Source organism: Macrosteles quadrilineatus, unplaced genomic scaffold (genome assembly GCF_028750875.1).
Source record: "Macrosteles quadrilineatus isolate MER2022 unplaced genomic scaffold, UCM_ALF_1.0 Scaffold_7__1_contigs__length_78375512, whole genome shotgun sequence".
In the NCBI taxonomy this organism is placed as follows: Eukaryota; Metazoa; Arthropoda; class Insecta; order Hemiptera; family Cicadellidae; genus Macrosteles; species Macrosteles quadrilineatus.
In genome coordinates, this window is record NW_026542600.1 from 35,972,075 (window position 1) to 35,999,633 (window position 27,559).

A 27,559-nucleotide genomic window follows, 5' to 3' on the forward strand; every position below is an offset into this window, starting at 1 on the left:
TATTATTTACATGATAAAAAAACTTTTTTTCATTGTATGAAGCAGTGGAAAGCAATTAACCTGGTTTACTGTTACGGGAATTGCGCCATATAAAGTGTGTTTCATGTAACCTTCCAGTCAATGTTGTGGTCCACTATACCAGTTAAAAGGTTAATATATTGTAAAAAATCTAATGAAACCAAAATATTATTTATTTTGCCAAAAATATTTACAAAATTACATAATTTCAACTATGTACAAAAATGTTTACATTTTTTTCATGTAACAATTTTCTCTAACAGCTTTTTTAATTAGTTTTAGTGAAATGTCTTCCACAAAAAAGAATATGCTCTTGTGTGTGGATCATAGTGAAAGAATAAATGCAAAATTTAAACGGACAACATAATGGATATAAGAAGGTAGGTAATAATCAAATCGCCTCAGACCCGTGAATACTGCTTTCCTTTTTAAATGAAGGGTTCCGCGCCAGTTACTCTAGTAATCACCACAATAGCCAATCAGAGCCTTGCATTCATCATTGTCATTGAGGCGTCCGAAACATACAGTTCTTAAAGGTGGTGACACAATATCGATCTTTTCCCTTATCAAGACCCCGAACCGAGCAGAGAAAAGAGAGAAGGGGGGTAAATGTCAGCAAAATTTCAATCCGAACATTTCCCTGAACAAGACCAAGACCAGACGAGTTCTACCGAGCGCGGAGGCAGTAATAATAAAACAGTAATACACATGAAATAACATTTACAGAATGACCATTTCAATATCCCTTAATATTAATGTTGATGTTAATTTTGAAAGAATTTAAGTATAACATCAATTACATAATTGAAGTTTAACAATATTGATATGATTTATTTAACGGTTTCAACTTGTAAAATACATTTTCAACCTTGACCAAACAAACCACAAAATTACAACCTAAATGCCCATGATGTAAAACGGCATAATATTACCCAAAATATATTTATTTTACAAATTAAAGAGTTAAATTGCCATAGGCCTATCCAATTAAAACTATCAACCATCAACGCTGGCGCAGGCGGCCGCTCGGTGCGGCGCTCGCGATGGCGTACAGAGCAAAAATATACCGTGACAAACTATCGTACATCAATCCGTACATCGGACCGATCTTTTCTTTGATCTTTCACCAAAAACCACCTCCAGAGAGCTCGTCTCCCTGCTCGGCCTGATGTCTGGTTCGCCCTCTGGATCGGTGTACGGACACCTATCGAACCCCCTTCTCCCTGCTCGGTTCGGGGTCTTGATCAGGTAAAAGATCGATAGTGTGTCACCGTCTTAAAATTTGCATTTCGAGTTTTTGAACACATATAGTGAGAAAACCTAACATTTTCTATGTAAAACTCCTTAGTATTAATCAATGTTTATAAATCCAAACTGCTAACTGAATTCGAGAGAATAATCTGACATACATTAACATGTAATGTCTCTTTGTACCTGTAAATGAATTCTTAATGTGCATTGTTTAGCAAAGAGAACAAAAGGCTCTAGGACAATTTTGAAAATTGAATAAGCCTTTGTTAAACTAAAAAAGAATGGCCTTAATTCTATATTTACATAGTTTTAAGACCAATTCTGTATTAAAATTATTTACACAAATATTTACTGAATTGCAATCGTCCCAGTTAGTTGGTTACATGGGATTAATAACCATACTCATCTTGGTAATAACATAAAAAACAAAATGTACTTATTGAAAATATCATCAGCATGCTTCTATTTTTATTTAACCTTGATAAATAATAAATTACTGTTTACAAATCTTTATGATCTATCTTATACTACTACAGTCAAAAATCTCTCGGAATGAATGTCTGTAGACATTTAAACTCTACGACCCTCTAAAAAGTTTGTGTCACTCAGTTTGTGGTACACGACCACATATGTACTGTGTGTATTAATGATTTTTACGTTAGGAATATTATTACTAACTAGCAAACAAAAGCTTAGATGATTCGACTTTTCTGCTTACTACAAAAATATTAACATTTAACATTGTCTAAATTTGTTAAAATACTGCTCTGTATACATAACGCATCTGTAACAGCTGCACACCAAGGGGAAATTATATAAATTAATTTATATTGTTTATCGTTTAAATCAGAGCTATAAAAAGGTTTTATAAATTAAAAATTTCACCATAAGGCCCCGGCCACACGAGGCGAATTTAAGCCGCGCGGCTTATCTTCGCGCGAAGTTAAGCCGCGCGAAGTACCTGGCCACACGGGGCGGATGAACCGCTTCCTGTTGGGTTTTCCCAGTATCAGTACTCTATTTAAACATAGTTCAGTTCACTCTTTTTAGTCGTGGACGAAACATTATGTTAGTTTGTGCATTAGAAGCGTGTGGTGATATTGAACCAAGAACCAAATGTTAACAGAAATCATTGAGTCCATCCCTTCCTAACGGAAAAACCATTTATGTTCCAAACTTTTTATAAGCTCATGCGAAACCATAGATCGGAGTTATTTTGGTTATTACCGTATGCATGTGTTTAGTGTTACTGCATCGTTCGACAAGTTACTTGAATTGCGCCAACCACAAATAGTTAAAGAAGATACACTCATGAGAAGTTCAATTAGTGCTGAGGAACGCCTGACAATAACATCAAACATTTTTTGAACACCACAAAACCGGTAACAAACACACAAAACAAACTAAAAAAGCACTGGAAGTGTCCGAAGAATATCTCCAATAAGCGCGGCTGCCGCGCGGTCGAACCGTATCGTGTGGCCACTCTCATAAGACTACATGTGTCATCCCCCCCAACGCGGCTTAACTTCGCGCGGTCGGGGGACGACATGGCGCGGCTCAACCGCACATGCGGCTAAACTTCGCCTCGTGTGGCCACTCTCATTTGATTCAATGTGTTGTCGAGCCACTTAACTTCGCGCGGTTAAACCGCCTCGTGTGGCCGGGGCCATACAACTCATTTTTCAAATTTACTTTTTTATCAGGTTGAAAGTGTTTATACCTACTCAATTAACAAAAAATGCAAGAAATAAATACTTTTGATTGGCAATAAGGTAGTGTTATAACCATTGATGTTTATTTTAATATTTCGTCTTTTAAACTGAATTCGTCAAGCAAATCTCTGATATCGGGTTTGTACAGCTCTCAATAAAATACAAAACCAATCCTATATATAATACGAGTAAAGTTTGAATACTTGTCAACTCGATCTGGGAATCCGCTCTAACAAAAACGTTTATATTTACGGAATAACTAAGTTCTGTGTCAAAAATAAGTTCTAGACCAGTGGTATAGCCAGGAAAAATCTATTTTCGCCATAATATGAGTACAAACTTTTGAAAATTTAACATGGGCCTTATGAGAAAACATTCCGCCATTATTGTCATTTTGTTTACATTTTAAGACATAACGTGACGTTCTGTACCCACGGGCACCTCAGCTTGCGCATGCACATATGGCCTATTTACAAAAGACAGTACAAAAGAAAAGGAGTCCGATGAATACCATTAAGTGTTGATTAACAATACACCGATTCACATAATTTCTGGTGGCCTTACTGAATTATTCCAAACAGATTATTTCGTTTAATTGTTGTTATTAGTTTTGTGGTTAATATTAGTCCGGAGTGTGGTAACTGTTTATGACGATTAGATTAAGGTATCTACAATCCTAAAATGCTATGGGAAGGGAGGGAAACAGGTCCGCGACGTATGAAATGGTGAAGGAAGTAGTAAAGGTAAGTAGTCCGGAGTGTGGAAAATGTTTATGACGATTAGTTTAAGGTATCTACAATCCTAAAATGCTATGGGAAGGGAGGAAAACAGGTCCGCGGCGTAGGAAGTGATGAAGGAAGTAGTCTAGGCGAGAAGTCCGGAGTGTGGGAACTATTAATGACGACTAGATTAAGGTATCTGTTATCCTAAAATGCTATGGGAAGGGAGGGAAACATGGTCCGCGACGAAGGAAGCGGCGCAGGTCCGCGGCGTAGAAAGTGGTGAAGGAAGTAGTAAAGGCGAGTAGTACGGAGTGTGGGAACTATTAATGACGATTAGATTAAGGTATCTGTTATCCTAAAATGCTATGGGAAGGGAGGGAAACATGGTCCGCGACGAAGGAAGCGGTGAAGGAAGTAGTAAAGGTGAGTAGTCCGGAGTGTGGGAACTGTTAATGACGATTAGATTAAGGTATCTGTTATCCTAAAATGCTATGGGCTGGGAGGGAAACATGGTCCGTGACGAAGGAAGCGGTGAATTAAGTAGTAAAGGTGAGTAGTCCGGAGTGTGGGAACTGTTTATGACGATTAGATTAAGGTATCTGTTATCCTAAAATGCTATGGGAAGGGAGGGAAACAGGTCCGTGACGTAGGAAGTCGTGATGGAAGCAGTAAAGGTCAGCGGTCCGGAGTGTGGGACCTGTCTATGACGATTAGATTAAGGTATCCACAATCTTAAAATGCTATGGGAAGGGAGGGAAATAGGTCCGCGGCGTAGGAAGTGGCGAAGGAAGTAGTAAAGGCGAGTAGTCCGGAGTGTGGGAACTGTTTATGACGATTAGATTAAGGTATCTGTTATCCTAAAATGCTATGGGAAGGGAGGGAAACAGGTCCGTGACGTAGGAAGTCGTGATGGAAGCAGTAAAGGTCAGCGGTCCGGAGTGTGGGACCTGTCTATGACGATTAGATTAAGGTATCCACAATCTTAAAATGCTATGGGAAGGGAGGGAAATAGGTCCGCGGCGTAGGAAGTGGCGAAGGAAGTAGTAAAGGCGAGTAGTCCGGAGTGTGGGAACTGTTTATGACGATTAGATTAAGGTATCCACAATCTTAAAATGCTATGTGAAGGGAGTGAAATAGGTCCGCGGCGTAGGAAGTGGCGAAGGAAGTAGTAAAGGCGAGTAGTCCGGAGTGTGGGGGGGAGTTAAAATGACGATTAGATTAAGGTATCTACAATCTTAAAATGCTATGGGAAGGTAGGAAAACAGGTCCGAAACGTAGGAAGTGGTAAAGGAAGTAGTCAAGGCGAGCAGTCTGGAGTGTGGGAACTGTTTATAAGGATTAGATTAAGGTATCTGCAATCTTAAAATGCAATGGGAAGGGAGGGAAACAGGTCCGCGACGTAGGAAGAGGTGAATGAAGTAGTAAAGGCGAGCACTGTCGAGTCTGGAAACTGGAAACCAATTGAAACAGTTCGATTTTTGTATCTGAAAGTGAAATACTGAAATGCTATGAGATGGGATGGAAAGATGTCCAAGACATAGGAATTAGTAAATGCTAGCAGTGCGGAGTGTGGGAAATGTTGTTGGCAATTAGATTAATGTATTTAAAATACTAAAATGCAATGGAAAGAGATGACAACATGTCCACGACGTAGGAAGTAGTAAAGTTTAGCATCGCAGAGTGTAGGAACCGTTTGTGGCAGTTAGATTAATGCATCTCTTATACTTAAATGCTATGAGAAGGGAGGGAAACAATGACGTAGGAAATGGCGAAGGAAGTAGTTAAGGCTGGCATCGCAGAGTGGGGGAATGATTTTCCCCGAGCAAAGCTCGGTCTCCAGGTACTATTTACATGAATAACGGTGATGCCCATATTGATTCTTCGAACAGAGTGAAAATTATAAACGGAAAAATATCATAGTGACTGAATAAACTCTTGTATAAACAGATATCATTATAAGAACTGTAAATGGATTTTTTTCCATGAATTACACTCAAAAAACAACATAAATATTGTGGGACCCTTTTCTTATAAATTAAATTTAAAATATAGTACACAAATAACTGTAACTATACGTGTACTAAATACTATGTATTGTTAAGTTAACATGACAATTGTTGCATTTATTCGGTTCCAAACAACAATGGATATTTACATGTAAAGAGTGTTTAAACCCATGGTCTAAGGTAAAAACATTGCCAATTTTTTTTTTTTTTAATGAGGTAATCAATTGACTAATTTAAAAAACATAATATCAATTATTAATAATGATATGAGTATTTGCAAGTTTTGTTTTTATGCCTGATGACGTTCGTCTTGTATTTCGGGTACTAAAAAAGTGCAATTTTATATATTCCTTCTGAATTGAGGCAAGTCATCGTGGGATGTTTAAGAGAATCAAAAATGTCTTATAAAGTTTTTAATTTAAGTACTATCCCTGGAAATATTTAGATATTTAAAAAAGTCTGTTTTCCTATCACACAGTCATGAACAAATTTTACAAATTTTCCTCTAGAAATCAATGTGTTTATGTTGAGATAGCGCTAGTACAGATAAAGGCAGTTTCTTGCTTCTTTCTGTCTGGTATAACTTATGTATAAACGTTGCGTACAATAACAGATTCCCTGAAAATGTTATTTTATCTTTTACGTACGACCGTTTTTTTTAACTAACCGTTTCAGTTCAGTTCTTAGAATTGAAAAGTTTCACGTAACAGCATAGTTTTATTTAAACACATGGGTAACAGACCAATGAGAATCATGCATTGAGAGAGAAGAAGTAAAACTGTAATGATTCAAACTTCCCAACTTATCAGCTGTTCAGGTCAATATGTTGAGTGGTGCAATTAGTGTTTGGTACAATGTTCGTTGCATCACTGTGTAACCGAATTCCCAACTCCATTGATCAAAAGGGTGAAGCCCTTGGAAGCGCAAAATCAATGGTGGGATTCCGGCACAATATTGCTGAGGTGGAGGACCAACAATGACAACACAAGAGCTGGCTGGACACAAATATAAATTTATTCATTCAAATATATGGGAAAAATATAACAATACAACAATAAATAACAATTAATGAATAGGCATTGCCCTAGCCAAGACAATAATTAAAGCTTTTAAAATATTTGTCAATTTCTTTAGTTAAAAAAAAAATTCAATTTAAAATTAGAACGCTATATTTTAGTTAGGCCTAAAATTGCCATAAAGCGAAAACATTTAAATGTACTTTCAAAACAAAATTAACTTAAGTTAGGTTAGGTGGCCCCCTTATAAAATCATTTAAAAACAATCAATTTAAGACCTTTAGTCCTAGGCCTACATTAAAATAAATAATTTTTACATTTAAACGAACATGAAAAACATTTACACATATCAACAAATGTGGTCGCCTCTCAAACCTAATAATTATTTCCAAGCGGTTAAAATTAACCGTCAAGGGCAAAAAAAAGGTTTTACCCTCAATCAAGGGGTGTGAAACAGAATTAAAAGAATAGAATTTAAAATTAGAATAAAATATATTGAAGCTAAATTTTGAGATGAAGCCTAATTTGTTAAATTGCAGGTAAAAAGATTACAAGGTTTAGTTATATAAGTTAAATAAAAAGTGCCTATGTTGAGTGAGATTTCTTCATGATGGATGAGACTCTCCAAATGGACTGGACTGACCTGACCGTAAAACCTTGCTGGCATCCAGGTGAGTTAGCAGGAAGTAGAAGTAGGCCGAGAACATGGTGGCCGCTTCCCAGACACTGCAGCACGGTATTAGGCCGGAGTAGACATAGGCCTAGCTGTGTAGGTATCGCCATCAGTGGGTGGTGGTGCACAGTCAGTGGTGTGACGCAGTCCCATCCGCCTGGGAGAAGGCTCATCGTGGTGCAGTTGTTAGCATTCAAATGGTGGCAGGTTTCAAGTGGAGTCGCCGACCCTGATACAAAGTATAGATCACTGACCTGGCCTAATTGGCTAACATGTCTCAGAGTCCATATATTTAGTTTGCACTAGGCCTGGATAAATCAAAAGAGCGTAAAAAATTCTCTTTACCTGCAGTCAGCGACCACATTTTTACAAAAGCTGTTCTAGTGTCTAGCCTAATCAAACATTGTTTTCTAGAGAATAGTGACATGATCTCACATGAATGAAAATGCATGAATGTGCTTGCTTACTATTCACAAGTTTAAGAACAAACAAAATAGATATTTAAAAGGTTATTATCCTGGCTAGGCTACTGTAATTGACCAGTGCAAAATTTAGACTAGCAAGAGTTACTAGCACAACCAAAATTATAACTAGCCTAGAAACCTTTAACATGATTGGGTCCAGACCAGCTCACAGTTAAACACAAAAAATTACACAAAATGACTTAAAATGACACAGAAATGATGTTAACACTTTAACTTGGTCTTTTAACCTTAAACATGAAAATTGGCTCAACTTTTAATATCACTTGTACTGACCAAGTTAACTCAACGAGGCATGCACATTGTGTTATCTAGTGGACTCGAAACTCTCAGAAAACAGTACAAAACACATGGAAAAAACTCTGTAAAACATTTCTGAACAATAGTGAAACAGTGAAAAATGAAACAAAAATGAAATAAGTGAGGACTAGGCCTGGCGAATTCAACTTACCCGTGGTATGAAAACTCTACTCGCAGAAATGCTCCATGCTGAGCTGTGTGAAAAGGGCCTATGAAAGTAAAATTTTCAGGGTTCACAAAAGAAAACTCTTCCGGAAGAGAACCCCGTAGTTTGTGAACAATCTCAAACCCAAAATCTGAGAAACGGGAACCTCAAAATGTCACCCGACGAAACGTCCAGCAGACGCAGCCAGTAGTACCAACCACGCAACAAATTAAACAGTGCCGTTGAGCGTTGAGCACGTACACACGGCACAACTGTCAGTGGCAATGCCAGATTATAAACAAAAACATAACCTCTCTTAAAAGGTATGAGTAGTGATTTTTAGTAATTAAAAGACTGTCGTAGATAAAGTAGTGTACGTAACTTGCATAATAGTCTTAACGACACTCGTTGAAGTTTTTAAGGCCCTCACCAAGGGTCGTACCTTAATTTTTCTACTCGTGTCGTTAACACACTATCTTTACGCAATCGTTGCATAAACTACTATTACAATACATTTATCTTCAAGTTACACCTTTAAAATAGAACGAAATAAAGTTGCTAGGAACTACGTTGGTAAATGACCCACCTCGGCCTGAAGAAAAAGATAAGTGGAGCAAGGAGACAGAGTAAAGGAGTGATAATGATCTGAAGTTGGGGAGAGGAGAGAAGAGAAGGAATGGCGATCTTTTGAGACTGTCAACTTCTCCTAGAATTCATAAAATACACCTTGGGTTCACATGAAATGTTTAAGGCTCTTTATAGAAATAAGTACTTTTTGTGATTTTTTTAAAATATCTAAACAAAAATCCGATTACTTATTTACGTTTTTACTAACAGTGAGAAAAAAATTACGGAATTTGATTAACACTTTTGGGCTAATGTAAAAGTATTGTTATATCCCAAATACTTATCATATATATCATTTCATAATTTGCTATATTAATTCTTATTTTATTATTTGTATACATTTCAACCGGTGTTCAACTAATAGTAAGGTTTCATGTCCTCATTTAAAAATCTATAAAGCAATATAAAATAATTCTTGTGGCAAAAAATAATTATTCTGTAACATTTAATCAACCATAATTAATTAATATAATACAGTCTGGTGAATTAATAATTTGTTACGAATTTATTAATGAAACATGTATTTATCTTTGCGTACTTTGATTGATATTAATAAGAAATATCAATGATAGACAGATAGTAAAAACTATAGTATAATGATGGTCGAATAATCAAGTCCATTATAGACCACTGCTACGGAGGTTTACAATTCTGTGGTGTTAAATGTTACAAAAAAAAAAAAACTTACAGGTTTACATAATATGTCATAAGAGCCATTGTGTTAGCAAACAAAAAACTAAAATTGTTTGCACATATATTAGATTTTAATAACTGAGATAACAAAAGGGAAAATAAGGCCTACATTGAGAGTAGTTAACTGTTAACTAATATAATACCACATATAAATGTTATGGAATTAAAATAAATATTAGTTTCGTCACGGGATTCATATTTTCTGCAAATCTGTGCGCATAGATAAAAATGGATTGTTTTATATCCAATACCTGATAAAAAAAAATATTAATGAACAGACAGCATAACTCAACTGCAAAACAGAGCGGTCGTTGTTGTTATAAAACAACGTCACGATATCAGTTCAATTATTTGAGATATCAACAACATAGACTGGATCCAATTTCAAATCTCATGTGAAGTGGTTTGTTTTCGTTCCAAATATTATCGAAAACCCACCATGATAATCGGCTGCCATTATTCTTATGTCAAATGCATTTGTAGTTTACTGAATGAACTATTGTGTACGAATATATCTCCGAAATTGCCAGTTTACAGGTTAAAAGTGTTTTGAGTTTTGGTATGAGTATTTTCATTGTGTAAATACAATAACACATACCATTCTGATTAAGATGTTATTTATATAAGAAAATAGCTGATCGTTCTACGATTTTCCTCCTAGAAACTATTTAAAAATGCGTTTAATGTTCTTTGATGAACTCCCTTTTAGCCAATTATTGTTGAGAATAACTCTCTTAATAGAAAGTTGAAATATGATGTCAATATTCTAACCGGAACGTTTTGGTTTGCGTGTAAATAGTTTTAATGGTATCCTGATTGTATTTATTTTAATTGGTATTTACATTGAGATAAAAGTATGATGACAAACTTGATAACAGTATGGTTAATCGACGAACACACGATTAAAATGAACATTAGGGGATTGAATTATAGAATACATTATCAGTTTTATTTACAAATAACAGTGTTGTTTGTATCAAATTCTGTTCATATGAAGTTTTAATCAATATTTCCTTTGATAAATTGGTTAATAATAGTTGCGCATTTATGCTGCAAATTATATAAACTGTTTTACCAATTATCTTCAACATGTTATCGAGTTATTCAAATAAAAAAAAAAAAATATTGAGACAAGTTGAAGCTTTAGTAAAATAATTCGTATATTTAAATAAAAATTGATGAAACTGCTTCCTTTCTTTTTTACGTGTATTGTAATCTGAATTCTGAAATAGTTTAAATTGATTTTATTAGGTCGTGCCTATGCTTACTAAAATCTCCGGTAATTAAGTGTTGTAATTATTTCCACTTACACACAAATAAGGAAACTTTAACCTATTTTTCCCCGCGAAAACAACAAAATCCATCAAGTTGGAAATAATAACGAATTTAATCAAGGAAAAGTGTATTTTTGCAGTCCATCAACTTGTTTCACAGTAGTTTAAAAATTCAGTTAAGCAAGGCAATTTGTCTTCCAAATTTATGATCGTTATAAAATCTAATTTGCGGGCTGCTTTAAATACCTGACATATAATTATTGTTTAGCCATTTTAAATTGTATTTTTCTCCATTTTTATTGTTCGTAAAACGACTTCCACTTTTTATTTTTCATATCTGTTTAAATCAATTATTCTTTATTCAAAATCATTATATTTTTACACACGCCTTAGATCATAGGTGTGTTCATCATTGTAAGTTTTATGGTCTTAGGTCATAATATGTTTAATATTTAACGATCATTAAGTGAGTAGGGCGTATTGGGTTTCAAAAATATAGATGATCACAGAATCAATTGATTTTGTCTGAAGGGAATACTAATGAAACACGATATTAAATTCCTATATCCAAGGCTGCTATATTGTATTCTATATAGGTGCTTGCTTCTCTGATAGTGAATTAATATTATCTCAATTCTTCGTTACTTTACCATTCTTATATTGCCCAAGATTGAAATTTGTAATATCAAACCAAATTTATATGCTAACGGCACTGCGTTTTTAATATATGTAAACGTTTGCGTTAGTTAATTAGTTATTAATGCTGAAAGCTACCAAATGAATGATAACGTTGACATTTAAAGATTAAGAAATAATAAACGAAGCTGTTCATGTTCAATAATACATTCAACGTAACATTATGGTCGCTATTAGACTTTTGAATTGTGCGAAAGTAAATATGCTGGGTTTGAGGTTCCAGAAGACCTTCTGTAATGATTTGAGTAGCTTTTGAGGCGAAATATGTTTGTTGGATGTTTTAGGTCTGTAGCCAACCACGAAGGGCTTTAAAGAATTTTCTTTAATAATTGCGTGGTCATTCCTCTTTAGAGATTCCTCTTTCTTTAATCTCGTTATAACTTTTTTATTGTGGCAGGGATGAACTATGTTTTTAAATATCAAATATTTCCGTTAAAACTAAAAATATAAATTGTTTAATTTACTTTAACTTTTTGTATAGTAAAACCCTGAAGATGATTAAGTTTTTTTTATACTATCAGCTTGAACACTACTTTGTGAATTTACAATAGTAGTGGCGAACCCAGAAAGAGACATCACTTTAGGCACGTTTTCCCCATAAGAATAACATGGTGAGCTTTTTTTGACAACTTTTTTAAAAATCCAGCTCTCGGCCTATACAAGCCTATATAAATGTTCAATACCATTGTATAACACTATTACTATTTCAAATCCATATGCATTCACAAAATCGAGCGAGGTTTGTACGCGAACTCGGGCGTGCTCCCGGCTCATGGCGCGCTCCCTTGGACATCCTTAGTGGAAATCCATGAATTCTGGCTACTTGGGAACCCAAGCCATTTGACATATAATAAATCACCTTTTCTCCTAATAACCTTTTCTATCAAATACATGTCTTTATATTTGGTCTTTAACAATTCCTCTGTATAGAAGCCTCCCCTGATTATATTACCATTTTCATCTTTCAAGATATAAGTCACAGGCTTGGTATTCTTTACTTCTGCTATTGTAAATAGCTCCCCTGTCCAATTCGGGGTATATCCTTTACTAAAAACATGTTTATACTTGGAAATTCTCACACTATCACCTACCTTATATCTTGGCTTTTTAACTTGCACTACTTTAGAAGTCAACCTCTCATGCACATATTTACTGTTCTTAATATTCACTTGGTTAGGCTTCATTCCTATAGATCTATGCACCTTATTATTATATTTTCGAATTAACTTTGGAAGTAAATCCAACCATTTATAACTCCCCTGAGCACTAAATTCCCTATATAACCAATTCTTTAAAGTTCTCTGAAACCTCTCCACAATTGCAGCTTTAGTTGTAGAAAATGTGTGATAGTGATTAATATTTAATTGTTTCATTAGTTTGCTAAAATATTGATTAAAAAATTCTTTTCCATTGTCAGATTGAATGTTTTTAACCCCCTTTGGTAGAATGGTTTTAATGGCTTCTGTAACCACCAAACCCGTCTTATTCTTTAGCGGAGCAGCATAAGCTTTTTTAGAAAATGTATCTATTAAAGTTAAAATATATTTATTGCCAGAATTCTCTCTAGCATAGTTTTGCATATCAATTAAATCTATTTGTACAGTTTCGTTTATACCTAATACTTTAAAAGACCTTCTAATGAAATTCTTTCTTGCAGGCTTATGAAGTTCGTATGCAATTTCATTCATTTTTTATAACATCACTCTTTCCTTGTACTGTAAATATATTACCATTAGCCCCAATCAATAGATTATCTTCCATTCTTTTAAATACATAGTTTTCTGGTATATATGGTCTATTATCTATATACTTAAATCCACTCAAAGATGTGGGGTCGGCAACTAATAAATCAGGATTGTATTCCATCAAATTAAATTTTCTTCCTCCATATACAAATTTTGATCCATCATAATACATAGCTTGTGACATTAAACAAATATCATCTAAATATTCCCCCATTGGCAGATTTCTTATATATTGTTTTTTGGCATCCCAACATTTTTCTTTTTTATCAAAAGTTATAGTCTGTTCTTTTGTAACACAGTCAGTGTCATCAACGGCAGGTTTAACACGTACTAACCTTTTATTATTAAAATCCCAATAGCCTGCTTCCATTTTTGGAACTTGTGAAACATTCACAGCATCCTTACTATCTGTACCTTCTATCAAATTGCTAAGTTTCTGTTTCTTAGCATTCCAAACACCATTCTCTGATTCTAAAAATTCATAATTATTATCGTCTTGTACAAATTTACCATCTTCTTTTCGTATTAAAGTCTGTTGTAAAGTGGGCACATCATTTAAACTTTCACTCTTTTCTACATTAGTAATTTTCCGTTTCTTAGCATTCCAAACACCATTCTCTGATTCTAAAAATTCATAATTTTTATTGTCTTGTACAAATGTACCACCATCTGTTCGTATTAAAGTCTGTTGTAAAGTGGGCACATCATCTAAACTTTCACCCTTTTCCACATTAGTAATTTTCTGTTTTTTAGCATTCCAATTTTTATTCTTAGATTCTAAAAACTCATATTTAGTTTTACCTTGTAAAAATACATCACCTTTTATAGTTAATGTCTGACCCAAAGTTGATACATCATCTACAAACTCCCCATCTTTAACATTACCAATTTTACGGTTTAAACAATTCCAACTATCGTCTTGTAAATTTAAAGTAGGTTCATTACTAGCCCTGGGTTCTGTAGGCTTATTATATGGATTATATAAACGATAAAATTTATCTATAAACATATTTTTATTTAATAAATAATTCCACTTTCTCTTAATTCCTCAATAATGGAATCTATTTCATTATCCACTCCTGAGTTACCGGCTTGGCGACTTAGCCAAAGAAGTCTTAACCTATCTACAAGCTCATTAGGATCATCCCAATAAATATAGTCTATTTTATTACCAGTCACTTGTCTCAAACCTTCACCAACAGATTTAAAAAGAGGTTTAATTATATTAAGATATTTAGTATGTCTATTACTTGAAATTGGTGCACCATCTTTGTAACTCTTTAAATGTCCATTTGTGGTTTCCAAAATCTCTTTATAATTTTGCAAATCAACCTGAGTATAATCCTCAGGTTCTTTTAAAGTTAACAACTGCCACAAGCCTTTTGTCCCCTTGTAGGTTTTATTTGCAACTGTGACATCATCATTGGCAATATCAACTTCCTTATTTCCAATAAAAAATTTATTTGCTTCTCGTCTAATACCATATGTAGTGTCTGTCATACTACATTTACTGAGGTAATTTCCTAAATAGTCTGATGCTAAAAGACCAAAATCTAATTTCTGTGGAGTGGATTGCTGTAATGGTTGTAATGGTTGTAATCTTGGTATCATTGATATTCTAGATGGAGTCATTGGGAGTATCTCCATTTGAGGCCTCTCTGTTTTGCCAATAGCTGTGATTTTTTTTAATTCTTGTAATGGCTCTATTAAAGGTTGGAATGTTTGGAACCTCTCTTCAGCCTCTAGAAACTTGCCACGTTTTAAAGCTCTATATTTCTCTCGTATTTGATTTGCAGAGTCAACCAATTCTTGTTGAATGTTTTTCATCTTTTATTTACATTTTATTTATCTCATTTGACAAAGGATTGTACTCAAACACTTTATCATGTATTATCAAACAATATGCAGATGTATTTGCTGGCACATTGTCTGCAGTTTCAATCTCTAATTTAATATCAACAATTCCTTCCTTCACTGTTTCATTCTGTCTAGAACAGTCTATTATAATTAGTGGATATTTCTTCATAAACTCAGCCCTACTAATCATAGGATCTGGGATAGTATTATAGTAAGTCTCTCTAAACCTCATAAACATCTCATAAGCTTTAGAGACATCTCCATTTTCAAAGTCAAGATTTAAATCACTATAAGGATAATATTCAGAGTTTAGAAATACTTTGAGATTTTTTAATTTACAGTGATCAAATTCGTCAGTTCTTTTTCGTGCACTATTATCCCTAGCTGTTTGGAAACCAAATATAATATACCTAGGCTTCTCCAAACTTGAAGATGTCTTTACTGACCATGTATGTCTTGTGGTATTGGGATATGATGGAAGTTCATGCAGCTCTAAACTTCTAAATGCAATTTGCAAATTTTTATTTTGCAATAACATCTTTTGTAATTGTAACTTCTCCCCATCTGATGGTATCACATGTGGCATGACCCATTGAATAGAGTTAAGTGTAATTTTGGGAATTGTATCAGCAGTGCCACTGGCTGGAGCACTAGTGGTTGTTAATATACAATTCAAATCATTTTTGGATCTTTTCAACACCAATTCTTGTTTGACATTTACTAAAACCTTATTAAAATCCTCGAATACACCCATTAACAACTCTAATGGCAAACAAGTACTGAACTTGCCACCTTTATGGAACTCTTTTAAATTCGTGTCAGAATCAAATGCTACATTTGACAATTTAGTAGTTTTATTGTAAGAGCTCAATATTTTCATAAGACTAGAAATTCCTGGGTTTCTTACAATGTCTATTTCTTTACCTGCAACTTCGTATCTAATTTCATCAAATAAGAAAGCAAATGCATTATTTATAAAATGACCTTTATCATGATTTTCAATTTCTCCCTTAATATACAGATAACTCCTACATGGGAGAGTTAGCAAATCTTGATTATTAATACATATTCGAATTTCATCAGAATTATTTATTGCCAAAGTGTTGTGGGGAACATAGGAGTGATTTGTAATTTTAACCACACTATCGTCGAATTGGGATTTCCCTGTAACGTCTAGAAAATCTTCCATTTTTATTAATAGAAAATTTTAACTTTAGTCCTATTGACTTTAGGAACCTAGCATTTTGTACACTTATAGATAAATTCTTATAAATTCTCATATCTTTTTTATATGACAAGTAATTGTAGTTTCTTCTCCGTTAAAGTCAATTGCCTTGTCGTGTTGATCGGCAAATGTAATACTGACAACATCTAAACTTCTCTTATTTACAGGAAAATATATAATATTTCTTGGAACTTCAATAATTTTGTAGCCAGGAGGAGCTTCTGGATAAAAGCTATGTATGGTGTGTGATTTGTTGCCATTTAAATAGGACCCGTTTGCAATATTACATTTTACTCTAATCACATTTACATTATTAATGTTTATTTTATTTGTAGATTCAAACTGAACACCAGGAGTAGAAACACCTTTAAATCCCAATAAGACAGACCCTAAACATGGTTTTGTAAAATCAAACACATGGCTAGAAAGTAATGTCGCTTTCATAGTTTTATTATTAGCTGTAAGGAAAAAGTCTGGGATTTGCTTTTGAATTTCCTTTGCAAGCTCAACCACCTCATATGTTCCTTCAGAAATTTCTATTGTAACTGGAGCATTGTGATCATAATAGAAAACATCATCACCTTCTCCAATGGTTAATTTGTTGCCTTTAAGTTGATTTAATTTTGGAATAAGCCCTTTGAATAAAAGTTTGGATTTAGTATTAATTAATGCGTCTCCATTTTTATCTATTATAACTTTAAGTTTACCATCTAATAACTGGTTTAAATCATCAACTGAGATATCTCCTTTTGGTAATGTTTTTTTCTCTACTTAATAATATGTTAAAGTATTTAGAGGTTTTTTAACATTAAATATAGAATTATAACTTTGAAAATCTACTAATCCAATTACATAATCATCATTTAATTCTATGGGAGGAAAGAACACTGACTTAAGCTCTGGCTCTGTACCCAAAAATGTTATAGTAAATGAATCCATTTTTATAAACAAAAATTTTTTATGAATGATAAACATAAAATTCCACAAATAGAACTATTTAAATCTTGTATTTGATCGGTTGTATAGAAGATTTTATATCCCTCAAAATATTTAATTACTTCTTTTGGAGGTTGGATTCCAAATGGGTCAAAATAAATTACAATATCTTTATTTTTACGATATGCTGTCCAATGTGTGCCAGATGAGCTATCCAAATTAACTATTCCGCACTCTTTTACTCTTGGTTTTAGATTTTTTAGCTCGTTTTTTAGGTACACCCCCCGGAAGTGAGGCACGTCTTTTGCGGCCTCTAACAGCTGGTAGTTGTCCATCTTTTTTATTAAATTTTAATCCCATTCCCATTTTTGCTTTTGCCTTCATCAAATTTGTCACGGCATAAGCAGCTGCTCTTTCAGCAAGATTTGCGTCCTTGGCCGTTACTCTAGTCCAAGCTAAGTCTGCTAATCTCATGTCTGCTTTGTTCCGAGCAGCGGTATCAGGATTATTCATGTAGAATATGTCATGCTCTTTACAATAAGAGTCTAGTTTATTTTTTGGAGGTACATTTTTAGCTAAATTCTCACGTACATTCGTCCCAGGTCCACAGTACTGATAAGATGGTATGTGAAGTGGAAATGGAAGGTTATTTATAAGAGTATTCAATAACCCTCGACCCCTGTAAGGTTTTAAGAATAAACCTTTCCCCTTTTTACATGTTTTCTTATTAACATTTTTTACCATTTTTATTATATAAAAAATGTCTTTTATTCAACAAAAACATAAATTTAAAATAGTACATACTAAGGAAAATATACCAAAGAAGTTGGGTCTATTTCCTACCAATATTAGATGTGTTATTTGTGGTCCAAGTGGAAGTGGGAAGACGGTTGTAATTTATAATTTAATTGTAAGAAAGGAAGGATTAAAATTTACAAACTTATATTTAATATCTAAATCTTTAGAACAAGAAAAATATAAAAAAATAATTGAAATATTTAGTTTGTGTGACGAAGTGAAATTACACACGTTTACTGACTGTGAAATCACACCAAATGATGTAAAATCACAGTCAGTTGTTGTATTTGATGACATAAATAATCCAAATATTACACAATTTTTCTCAATGGGTCGACATAAAAATATTAACTGTTTTTACTTGTGTCAATCTTACAGCAAATCACACAAACATTTACGTGATAATGTAAATTTCCTAATATTATTTAAACAAGATGATTTAAATTTAAAACATGTATATAACAATCATGTTGGTAATGACTTTTCATTTAACCAATTTAAAAATCTCTGTCATCAATGTTGGGATAAAACTAAATATGGCTTTTTCGTGATAGACAAAGAAAGGTCAAAGAATAATGGCAAATATAGATTTATGTTTGACCAATTCTATCAAGAGGATGGTAAGGGTAAATAAATAAAAGACTTTTTTTAACATTTGCATTTATTTTGCATCTGCATACATTTTATGTTTGATCAATTTTATAGTGACCAAGAGCAAGAGTATTGATGCCATCTTCCAGAATAAACCTCTTGTCATCGTCAAAGGATAGTACTTTCTTTTTCATGGTCAAGGTTTGAAGATGATGATTTGTAGATTTAATTCTTGTCACATTCTCATAGTAATCTTGCCCAGTTGCAAGGCAGTTCAAATAATGTTGATGTCTGAGGAGATGTTTAACAGTGGCACCATCAGCTCCTTTAGCTTTCTTCACCTCTAAAGCTTGCTTGTCTTCTTCATATAACCATTTTAGAGGAATATAAGAATATAACTTTGGTCTTAAACCACAATATTCATACATAATATGACCACCTAATTCGTCTTTAAACTTGCCTGTGACTTTTTTATTTTTATTAGAGTATAAGAAATGGTCTTTACTATATCCAGAGGTATCAAAATAGTGCAAGTCACATTCTATTTCCTTGTAAAAGTCCTCTGTAACTATAGCATACATTAATGAATCTGTATCTGTCATTAGAAATCTTTTATTCTTAAATTTTGACATATAATTATAGTGGAAATCATACATTATTACTTTACTAATATCTAAAATTGTCATTCCTAAATATATTGGTTTATTAAACTTTACAACTAATTTATTTAAATGTATAGCATGTAAATTGTTATCGAACTTTTTGCTACAGTCAAACCTTGGATTAGTGACATATTTTGTTAATAGTGACTCATCCTTGAGATATATGTCACGGAACTTTCGTTGATTCATAATTGTTCGACCAAAGAGACTATTATTTAACAATTTGTAAAAGTCTTTTTCGAAATCATTATAAGCACTTTTTCGTTTTTCAATATTAAAATTAATATAGGGTGCAAGCCATTTTGATTGTCTAAATTTTAAAATTCTATGGTATTTTGTAACAACCAACCCCAATTCCTCATATTTTTGTAATGCTTTATAATGTAAAATATATTTAGTTTTGTCATTTAAATTTGGTATTAATTTCCCATTCATTTTCTCTGGTGCCAATGGATAGTCATTATGTAAATCATGTAAGCTTTTATCATATTTAAAATCAACTTCTAAAATGTAACCAAACTCATAATTTTGATTGTATTTGTAGTCTATCTCATTAGTCCAACGGAATTCATCCACAGGCAGTGGCTCGCACATTGCTGTAGAGTATAGCGAGTTACAATCTAAATATATTAAATACACACTCTCTTGATTGGGATCATAGTGTTCACCCATATATCTATTATTGGCTTTAGCATAACGTGTAGAAATCATACTGACTCCTCCTCTGATTGCACTTTCTATGAACAAATGCATGTCAATATCTTGAAATAATTGTAATTTTATACCAGTCATTCTAAGACAGGCCTCCCATGTTAATCCAGGAAGTGAATACATATGTACGGGGTCAAGTTTATAATCCTTTAAACACAGGTCTCTAAAAGTCTCAAAGACATCAGCCAGTAGCAATACATCTGTTTTAAGATATAAATCATGATATTCTTGTAAATTATTTATATTAAAATGGGTCCAGACATTTTTAGCATGTTCATATTCAATGGGAGAGATATGTTCTTTAGTTAGAGTACTGTAAAATGCTTCAATTGGGGGTAGAGACTCTGCAAACTTATCTGGTCCCGTCATATATTCATAGGGAAATACGCCTTTACGCTGTAGTAGAGGATTGTCTATGAATCTAAATGTATTTAAATTGGAAGCCAATTTATATAATGGAAGTGACAGAAAGTTATAGGAATCTAAAAATATTAAATCATCAACAGAGAATGAAATGTACTTTTCCATATCTTTGGCTATGCAATTTAATTTACGATCATATTTTCCCAAGTGTTGCATTATTAAATGTCCATCGTAATTTTTCAAGTTATGGAAGAATACTGGGATTTTCTTTGTTACTTTATAGTTTAAATTACAATCATTGTGGGCAGCTCCACGGTATCGGCCAGATGAATGACAATGATCTCGCACCCTATCAAAATATAGGGGTTTTTCACAAATATGACAATGCGTTGAGTTTTGGAAAGATGCCTCTTGTTCAGGAGTCATTACAAGAGGAATATATATCGACATTTGACGTTTAATGAAGTCATAAGTCTCAAATAACCTTTTGAAAAATACATCCATAACATTTGCACCACTATATAACTCTTCAGAAATAATCTTAGAATCTCTCACTAAGACAAATGCAAATCCAGATGGAGTATGGTTATTAGAGTTTATAAAGCATTCAAAATCTGCATAAATCACAAATGGGGCTTTAAGTTGATATTTATAATTTTTAAATTGTAATGTATCTTGTTTAGACATTTCCACTCGTTGAGCATCAAAATTTTTACAATATGTTATGTGACGTTCTAATATATCATTAGTGTAAAAATGTTGCAAACACAACTTACAAAAATACTTCTTATTGTTATCTTTTGTAGATCTCAACATTAACCTATTAAAATCACGAATTAAACAGTAATGTGATTTACGACCTTCTTGTAATAATAATAAATCGATGTGAGTATTACTATTTAGTTTGGTTGTTCTTAATGGATATATACATTTATCATCTTCAACCCCAAATACATTAACACTTATATTATTTTGTCTTTCAAATTTATCTATATCAGATATTTTCACAGGATACTTTATGTTTGTCATATTCAGATGACCTATGTAGGGTGCATAGCTGGAGACTCTATTAGCATTTTCATTAGAGTTCCTTGGATATAAAGCTGCTAATACCGACCAAAGAAAACATTTATTATCATCATTTTTTATATTTAAAACTGCATGTTTCGATTTAATACTCTCTGGTGTGGGAATATATGACTTTGGAGTTAAGGGCTTATATTTGTAAACGTGCAACTTCCAATACTTAGTATGGTCATATATCCATCCACTACCTTGGGATTGGTATTTGTGTATGGAAGCATCAATCTTTAAAAGTGCATTTTCAATTTGAGGCTTTAAATCTCTTTTCTCAATAGTTAAGGTAGTAAGGCTTCTAAAATCTGCAATACATTCTTTTTCATTAACTAATTGTCCACTTTGATCCATTGAATATTTTATAAATTTAATTCTCCTTACTAAAGTCCATTTTATTGGCAGAGGACAAGACTGAAGAGTATTTTTAAGTTCAGTTCTAATCGATTCACCAACAAATTTAATCATTGTATATGGACAATTATTGCAAGAATTGACATGTCTTTTAAAATGACCAACCACATTTTTCTTACAAAAATTACAATTCTTATGACTTTGTAATATATGCGATTTTAGAACCACATTATCATCACAGATTAAATCACATACCTTGCACAGTTTCACCTTCATTTGATGTACTAGCTTGTAGTGGCGGACCAAATTGCTCTTCTTGGACAGCGAAGCGGAGCAGTGTTGACAGGTCGGCATCACGCTCGAGAATGAAATATCACCCGGATGCCACTTCTATATATAGACTCGTCCCCGGTGACGTCACCACCTGAGGATTCCCCAGTCTCGTGACCGCTTCACTTGGCCCTTGTGACAGTGCCCGTAAAACTGTCTAAAAACGCTTATATCTCGAAAACGGCTTGAGATACGGCAAAACGGTTGAAATTCTGGCAAACGTAGTGGGTGTCAACTTTTGATTATAAACAATATTACAACATAAAAAAATCAAAAAGTAAGAAAAAAATTTAACATTATTTTATATGGGTACAAATAAAATTTACCATGAAAAATCGTCTAAGTCCGTAAAACTATCTAAAAACGCTTATATCTCGAAAACGGCTTGAGATACGGCAAAACGGTTGAAATTCTGGCAAACGTAGTGGGTGTCAACTTTTGATTATAAACAATATTACAACATAAAAAAATCAAAAAGTAAGAAAAAAATTTAACATTATTTTATATGGGTACAAATAAAATTTACCATGAAAAATCGTCTAAGTCCGTAAAACTATCTAAAAACGCTTATATCTCGAAAACGGCTTGAGATACGGCAAAACGGTTGAAATTCTGGCAAACGTAGTGGGTGTCAACTTTTGATTATAAACAATATTACAACATAAAAAAATCAAAAAGTAAGAAAAAAATTTAACATTATTTTATATGGGTACAAATAAAATTTACCATGAAAAATCGTCTAAGTCCGTAAAACTTTCTAAAAACGCTTATATCTCGAAAACGGCTTGAGATACGGCAAAACGGTTGAAATTCTGGCAAACGTAGTGGGTGTCAACTTTTGATTATAAACAATATTACAACATAAAAAAATCAAAAAGTAAGAAAACAATTTAACATTATTTTATATGGGTACAAATAAAATTTACCATGAAAAATCGTCTAAGTCCGTAAAACTATCTAAAAACGCTTATATCTCGAAAACGGCTTGAGATACGGCAAAACGGTTGAAATTCTGGCAAACGTAGTGGGTGTCAACTTTTGATTATAAACAATATTACAACATAAAAAAAATCAAAAAGTAAGAAAAAAATTTAACATTATTTTATATGGGTACAAATAAAATTTACCATGAAAAATCGTCTAAGTCCGTAAAACTATCTAAAAACGCTTATATCTCGAAAACGGCTTGAGATACGGCAAAACGGTTGAAATTCTGGCAAACGTAGTGGGTGTCAACTTTTGATTATAAACAATATTACAACATAAAAAAATCAAAAAGTAAGAAAAAAATTTAACATTATTTTATATGGGTACAAATAAAATTTACCATAAAAAATCGTCTAAGTCCGTAAAACTATCTAAAAACGCTTATATCTCGAAAACGGCTTGAGATACGGCAAAACGGTTGAAATTCTGGCAAACGTAGTGGGTGTCAACTTTTGATTATAAACAATATTACAACATAAAAAAATCAAAAAGTAAGAAAAAAATTTAACATTATTTTATATGGGTACAAATAAAATTTACCATGAAAAATCGTCTAAGTCCGTAAAACTATCTAAAAACGCTTATATCTCGAAAACGGCTTGAGATACGGCAAAACGGTTGAAATTCTGGCAAACGTAGTGGGTGTCAACTTTTGATTATAAACAATATTACAACATAAAAAAATCAAAAAGTAAGAAAAAAATTTAACATTATTTTATATGGGTACAAATAAAATTTACCATGAAAAATCGTCTAAGTCCGTAAAACTATCTAAAAACGCTTATATCTCGAAAACGGCTTGAGATACGGCAAAACGGTTGAAATTCTGGCAAACGTAGTGGGTGTCAACTTTTGATTATAAACAATATTACAACATAAAAAAATCAAAAAGTAAGAAAAAAATTTAACATTATTTTATATGGGTAGCATGCATTTTATATGGGGGATCATGCCCGAGTTTGCGTACAAACCTCGCACTATCAAGTTGATGATTTTGAGAATATATATGAGAATGGATGTGGATTTGAAATTTTAATAGTGTTATACAATGGTATTGAACATTTATATAGGCTTGTATAGGCCGAGAGCTGGATTTTTAAAAAAGTGGTCAAAAAAAGCTCACCATGTTATTCTTATGGGGAAAACGTGCCTAAAGTGATGGCTCTTTCTGGGTTCGCCACTACTTACAATAATGAAGTATAACAAATCAAACATAATTTAATAAAATAGTATTAAATTTAAACAATACCGTCAAATATAAATATGACAGTGGGTAGATTCATTCACATGTAAAATGTAGGTACATAAATGTAGGTACATCTAGATTTTGAAAGTTTTTTTTGGGGTAATGTCTGTTTATAACCCATATGGTACTGTTTTTATAGTTTTTTAATCTGTTGCTATTTGAAATATACTAAATACTTAAAATGTAAGGTATCTTTTAACAATTGTAAGACTTTAAAACATTTGTCAATATTAATAAAATGAAATGAAAAAATGTAATAAATTGAAAATAGATGATAAAGGTTCTATCATCAACTAAACATTTTTTTATATTCATAGTTTTATCAATCATCATATTAATGCTTCAATATGTATACAGGGTAAAAAATCCCGGGATGGTTAAATATTTAAAAAGGAAAAAAGTTAGAGCTTCAAAACTTCGTACTCGGCATTAAAATTCATGTTTACGCTTATTCAGTGATGTGCTACCTGCTCAGGGGAACGGCCCGGCCGATAGGGGTCAGATGAAAATATTAAAAGTAAGCATAAGCTGATATTGAAATAAAGTTAAAGGACTATTTTAGTGAAATACAATGCCGCAAACCAGAACTCAAACAGACAACCGAGTCAAAAATTACAGCATTGATTGAGTCAGAAGAAAATCATAAAACTATTTATTTGTCGATATGCTAATTGAGATCTTTATTAGTAGAATATAGTTCCGCAAATTTGAGCTCAAAAGAACAACTGAGTAAAAATGGCAGCCGTTCAAATATTCAAAATGGCAGATTCAAGAAATCTTCGACGGTGGTCATTTTTTACTCAGTTTTTATTTTGAGCTTAAATGTGCGGCATAATATTCTGCTATTGCTTGTTTATTGTTACGTATTAGCTGTACCGGTATTTAATTAACCTTTTTTATTTACAAGTTTTGTTGTATTTTGATTTCGTCTGGTTTTATGTTCAATTACTTAGTATTGGCAAATATGTCAATACAAATATTTACAAAATATAGTCTTTTATACTTGTTTGTATACTATTATAGTTCTCGTCAAATTAAATTAACTTTCTTGTACCTTGCATATTGCTTAGACCTGTCATGTTCACACATTACGTTTTTATTATGATTTATAAAATATTTAATGCAAAACTGGCTCTGGGGTCATACGGAAAATAATAAATGAAAAATATTGCTTAATGTCTAAAACCTACTTTATAACTACCCAAAACCCTCATTTTTCAAGATTGGTGGTAAACCATCTAGTAACAATGAGTGGTGTATGGCTTATCGGCAAACTCTGTGAGTGTATGTTTGTTTTCATGTTGGGAAACAATACCTCCTGCTTATTTACTAAACGAAATTGGTAATAGTATATTACGTTACTAGTCCTGAAAATAAGTGTTTACCGGACGAGTGTGGTCGTTCCCGTGCGAGACGAAGTCGAGTACGGGATTACCATACGAGTCCGGTAAACACATTTTGGACGAGTTACGTACGATAGTTTACGCCATACTACTAAATCTCTACAAATCCTTATATATTACCACCAACTAAAGGACTAAAAATCACTAGTCATAACCTCTAAGCGAGGTTATGTTTTTGACTACAACCACTCATTGCCACCCAAATACAGTATAATCAGCTGATTGGTGTCCGGTAAAACTCATTGCATAACAGTAGTACGCAATGAAACCCCATTTGATTAAGGTGGCGGCAAACAGCTGTTTTCTGGACTAAATACTTGCGTGGGAAGTTCGTTAAAACAGTGTAGTATGGCGTAATAGTATATTACGTTACTAGTCCTGAAAATAAGTGTTTACCGGACGAGTGTGGTCGTTCCCGTGCGAGACGAAGTCGAGTACGGGATTACCATACGAGTCCGGTACACACATTTTGGACGAGTTACGTACGATAGTTTACGCCATACTACTAAATCCGTACAAATCCTTATATATTTCCACCAACTAAAGGACTAAAAATCACTAGTCAGAACCTCTAAGAGAGGTTATGTTTTTGTTTATAACCACTCACTGCCACCTAAATACAGTATAATCAGCTGATTGGTGTCCGGCAAAACTCATTGCAGCACAGTAGTACGCAATGAAACCCCATTTGATTAAGCTGGCGGCAAACAGCTGTTTTCTGGACTAAATACTTGCGTGGGAAGTTCGTTAAAACAGTGTAGTATGGCGTAAAAAACATTTTACTACTTATATTTGTAACCATGTCTAGTCCAACTTAGTCACACATGTCTAAGAACTTGTTCCATAAAGGTAACTCTCAGAAGATACCATATACCAAATTGACCGTATGGAAATAAACTCGCCTCTCAGGCCCCCTTCTTTGGTTGGTGGTCAATAGAAATGAGCCACAGGGGACAGGATGCTGTGTGGGATTTGTTCCGCGTTGAAAACCAATGATAATTTTGCTGCTGCAATCTATGTTATACAGGGGTTGTTTGTGGTGAATATCAAACATGTCTTGAGATGTTACAGTCTTGATGTAGGTTAGCGCCATAATGATCGAAGAAAGCTAAGATATTAAGTGTAAAATATTCGTTAGTTTAAGCAGTTCCGACAGTTTTCATTTCATTTCATTTCAATATCTTTATTCAATAATTGTACATTGTACACAGAATAGTGTCAAATTCCTAACCTAGTAAATACAGTTATAAGCTAAAATTACAATTTAAACATACTAAGAAACAACCAATAAAATCAGGTTAATTGAGGAAACACCTCTTTAATGGAGTAAGGAGCGATTTCTATAAGATATATTTTTTAATTTGATTTTGCCAATGGGTTTTAAATGATTTGGAAGAAAACGCAAAAACCTTCTTCCGGCACAGGTGGGCTTTTTATTTGAAAATAAAATATGGTTGCGACTATTTTCTCTTAGGGCTTTTCCTCTTCTATTGTAACATAATTTTGTGTTATCTGGTATACTTTCTCTCGCAATGAGAGCAGTTTCAAAAATGTATTGGGCAAAGACAGTTTGTATTTTAAAAGTTTTGAAATGAATTTTAACACATTCATCATTTTTTAGTCCCATCATTGTTGTTAATGCCCTTTGCTGTAATTTTAAGA